The 4644-nt window shown below is 41.6% G+C and overlaps 1 long non-coding RNA gene across 1 annotated transcript; it reads right to left on the reverse strand.

Moving 5' to 3' along the window:
• Positions 1–332: 332 nt before the first annotated feature.
• Positions 333–3973, reverse strand: LOC310754677. Its single transcript, XR_014543952.1, has 2 exons — positions 3892–3973; positions 333–2041 (listed from the first exon to the last, which is right to left on the reverse strand). It is a non-coding gene; the product is annotated as an uncharacterized lncRNA (long non-coding RNA).
• Positions 3974–4644: the final 671 nt, after the last annotated feature.

Consider the following 4644-nt stretch of genomic DNA (forward strand, 5'->3'; position numbering starts at 1 on the left):
CTTTAGGCTGCTGGGGAAGTAACCTGGGGGGGGGGGAGAGACTTAGAGAGTGGTGGGAAGGCAGGGAACTTCAGTCCTCGCAACTGCTTCATTGGGGCAAAACTGAGAAAGGTTGCTGTGACCACTAGGACTGAGCTGTTTTGTTTCTTTGAATAAAGCATTAACTTCACTGGTTTCGGGTGTTTTATTGCTGACCTACACCTGACTCCAGCTCCTGACACTGTAGCAGAAAAAGCACCTGAACTGAATATAATGCTTGATTATAAAAGTGTGTGGGAATAGGTTCCTCCCATTATGATATATTGTTAATGCTCTGTTGAAAAAAGAAGCAATTTTTGATCACTAGTTTTGATATTTATATTCTGACAGGTGCTGTGTCAGAAACCCTGAGATATTCTAAAGGCTTAGAAGATGAATGTCAGACTGTTTTAATATATGTCTATATCTCTTTTGCTAGGAGCAATATATATTTTCTTTATAAAATACATACACAAAGACTTGAAATTAGGGGTGAACCCACACACATATAAATGACCTAGTTCAGAGATGCCACAGGTGTTTTTCTCATCCATGCAGTAGAACTATACCATGTGTGGGCTGCTCCATATATTTCCATAGGGTAAGCATATCTGTTTATCATTCATGTGTGTTTACAGTTCTATTCAAAATAAAGTAATTGGAATTTGCGCCAATGAGCCCTAAAGACTTAGCAGATGGGGGGGGGGAGTTGGTCTCTGAGGACTGTCACATTCTGCCCAGTTTGAGGTGTGTCTGTGTGCTACAGTTTTGTTACACTTTTTCAGAGTGAAACCAATTGGTTTCCCCCTCTATACTAGATAAAAATAGTAAGGGTATTCATTAGATTCAGATAATTTAAGTTTGAAACTCAAGTCTCCCTCTAAAGGTAAATGCAAGGATTGTGGGGTGAGGGGAGAGACTCATTTGTGACTAACAGGTCTAGCTTGTAATCATAGGGAAATAATTTACCAGTATTTTCCAATCCCAGCGCTTGGGGGGGCGGGGAGGAGAATAAAAGATTTGCAAGAGTGAAATTTATGTCTCTGTGCTTTGGGAAGATACTAGAATGGGGAACCATTTCACAAGTTACAGGTCTAGCTTGTAATCAGAGGAAATTATTTAACCCATGAAGTTCATCCCTTTGTAGCTATTCCCACCCAAAAACATATTTAAATGTGACTAGGATATATGGCCCTGGTCCTATTTGTCTGCAGTTTGAAAGTTGTTCTTGTTTTACTTAAAGGCACTTCTCTTATGTTTACAATTTGCAGGTCAAATACCCACAAAACTCTAGGCTAGCCATTTAGCAGGTTTTATCCACTGTGGAGAGGCCTGCAAATTTCACCCACTTTGCCATTTTTCAATAGTGAATGGAGTAGGTGGGAGAAATGGGTGCACCCTGTCCGTGTGGCAAATCTACTGCAGCCGTCCTTCTTAAAATGTGCCCGGTTCATGTTATGAAAAGCAGGCAGCCAGTCAGCCTCCAGCTTCTTCAGAGAAAGTTGGTCATTTGGAATACTCCAAGGTGATACAAATCTGGCCCACATATCTTGGTGCCGCATATCTTGGTGCCCCACCATGCCCAGTAGAATTTTGCTTGATGTTAGGACACAACAGCCAGTATCAATGCTATCCTCAAATATAGTGCTTGATTTTTCATGTTCTGTTGTCTGCATAGCTCCACCCCCAGCTCCATTTCTTGGTCATATGTGAGTGTGATGTAATCTTGGGAAAGTTTCACAGAATGTTGGAAATGGGGAAATGTCTCTGTGCAGGTGCCATGTGTGGTGAGTCATTGCTGGTAATGGGTTGCTGCATCACGGAATGACTTCCTCCACCCAGACCATTGGCTATCCTCAGCTAGAAGGGTTTCGATGTATCCTATTCAGGTTGCAACTTGCCCCAGAAATACTAATCTTCATTGGCAGTGACTTCTAGCTCCATGTTCACAGCTCCTGGCTACCTATTTCTCAGCTCTGAAAAGAACTGTGTGTGTGTTTCCTGTAAGAGAACCAGGAGTTTCCTAAAAAAAGAAAAAAGAAAATAATAATTAACAATCCAAAGATAGCCCTTTCTCATGAACATAAGGGAGCAAATGAGTAGAATGGATGAGCTCAGGGGACTGATTATTACCTATGGTACATGATGTTACTCAGCATAAGGCTAATTCACCAGTATAATTATAGTACATCTGGGCGAGAATGATTTAGTACAGCATCCCAACATGCAAGCCTCGTAATTAAGAGAGAATGGGATTTGGCTACTTTTAGAGTACACCTTTCCAAATTTTTGCTTGATCCAGTTGGCACCAGTAGCAGCAAATTTAATATGAGAGGAAGGCTTACAGGGCCGTTGTATTATATTTTCTTGGACATATTCAGAATGTAGTGATTTAATTTCAAGTGGGCCAATTTCTCCTTTCCTTAAAAAAAAAAAAGTGCACCATCCAGCTGCCTTCAGAGGGATTTCCTGGATATAATTACAAACTCATTGTGGCTGCATGCCTGAATGTGTGTGACAGTCTCTTTACTTTTAATATATACATTATCAACCTGAAGCTTTTTGAGCCAGACAGCAGCCAGACCAGCAGGAGAAAAAATGTGTTCAGATTAATTCTTGTGCCAACAGTTGGGTATGGGCACCTAAATCTCGTTGACTGCTGTGGAATGTCAGGATTATAGACTAACAGTCTGTTCCTAATCATGTTTACTTGGAAGTAAGGCCCATTGATTTCAGTAGGATATATTTCATAGTATTTGGGGGGGGGGGGTTTGTAGGCTTGTGAAGAATGCATACATTGGCAGAATGTTACACATCCCTCTTTCCTGTGGTTTTCCACCCTCTCAAATCTATATTTTTGATGCTGGTTTGGGTAGCACCCAGGGGATCATATTGACCTACCTCCATCTTAGCTCAGATGATTAGAGCATGGTGCTGATAATGCTGAAGTCACGGGTTCAGTCCTACCTGCATATTCCTGCATTTCAGGGGGTTGAACCAGATGACACTTGGGGTCCTTTCCAACTATAGAATTCTATGATTCTGTTGTTCTATGCATGCAGCTCACTCATCATACATGCCTACCCCATATACAGTTGTTTGACTGCTTTGATCTGTGGAACTGATACTTATAAGTGGCACCATCAAGGAATCAGTCCTTCAGTGTGGCAGCATGTATGCTCTGGAACTTGCTGCCCATTGATATTAGGAAGGGGCTATTGCAATATCAGCGATGCAGGTGGCGCTGTGGTCTAAACCACCGAGCCTAGGGCTTGCCAATCAGAAGGTCGGCGGTTCGAATCCCTGAGACGGAGTGAGCTCCCGTTGCTCGGTCCCAGCTCCTGCCAACCTAGCAGTTCGAAAGCACGTTAAAGTGCAAGTAGATAAATAGGTACCACTCTGGCGGGAAGGTAAACGGTGTTTCCGTGTGCTGCTCTGGTTTTGCCAGAAGCGGCTTAGTCATGCTGGCCACGTGACCCGGAAAAACTGTCTGTGGACAAACGTCGGCTCCCTCGGCCAGTAAAGCAAGATGAACACCACAACCCCAGAATCCTTTGTGACTGGACTTAACTGTCAGGGGTCCTTTACCTTTAACTTTGCAATATCATTTTTTGGTGCTTGCTACGAATGTTTAGGCAACCCTACTACCCAGATATTGACATGTATTGCTAACATGTAATTTTATTTTTAACATTGAATTCTATTTTATAATGCCTATTAAAAAAAAACACCTGCTGATTTTACTTATATTTTGAAGAAAATTAGTTCAGCTTACTTTTAAAATCTGATTCTATTATCGGAGGTTATGATGATTAAGTGGCTCACATAATAATAATATTGTAACAAAGCAACATAATGAGAAAAACTAAATACAACAACATGAGACAAGTCTGAGGCAGGAAACAATACGAGGCAGTTGGTCCTTCATAACTGGCAATCTTAACTGAACATAAAGGAAAACACACTTGAGGGAGGGGCTGATGCCAGAGGAAAACACACAAGCCCCGCCCACCAGATACCAAACATTCTACTGATCAAATTAGGCACCACTGTTTTTCATACAGTGACAATACCCAGATTATGTGTGTGTGTATATTTAAAAAAAAATGTAGGATATTCCCCACAATGTATAAGAATTTACTGATAATCTTAATATCTGAAGGGTAAGTGTGTGAAAGTGTGTGTGAAAGCCTTGAGAAAGTGTGTGAGAGCTCATACATTTCATAATTGCCGATTCAAAACCTAAAATAAACTCAGAAGAACATATTGTTTATTCTATAGTGTGTTCTTGTAGGTCTCTGATTCAGTCTCTAGCATATCCAGGTAGGCTGGGAAAGGCTCTTTGGCTGAAACCCTGGATAGCTGCTGCAAGTCAGTGTAGGAATTCCCCACACTGTTGCCGTTGTCTGCAGCTGTTGTTCAACTACGACTCCCATCATCTTTAGCTACCAGGACCAGTGGTCAGGGATGATGGGATTTTTAGTGCAAAAACACTTGAAGGCCTTGCTGAGTGTGGATCTACCCTTCTTTTGCATGCATGAAACTAATCAACTACATTACGCCTTGTCAGTTAAATGCAGCTTACTCCTTCATATTTTAAAAAGTGACAGTTCAGGTCACCTCTGT

Source organism: Podarcis filfolensis, assembly GCF_964270895.1.
Source record: "Podarcis filfolensis genome assembly, chromosome: Z".
Taxonomy (NCBI): Eukaryota; Metazoa; Chordata; class Lepidosauria; order Squamata; family Lacertidae; genus Podarcis; species Podarcis filfolensis.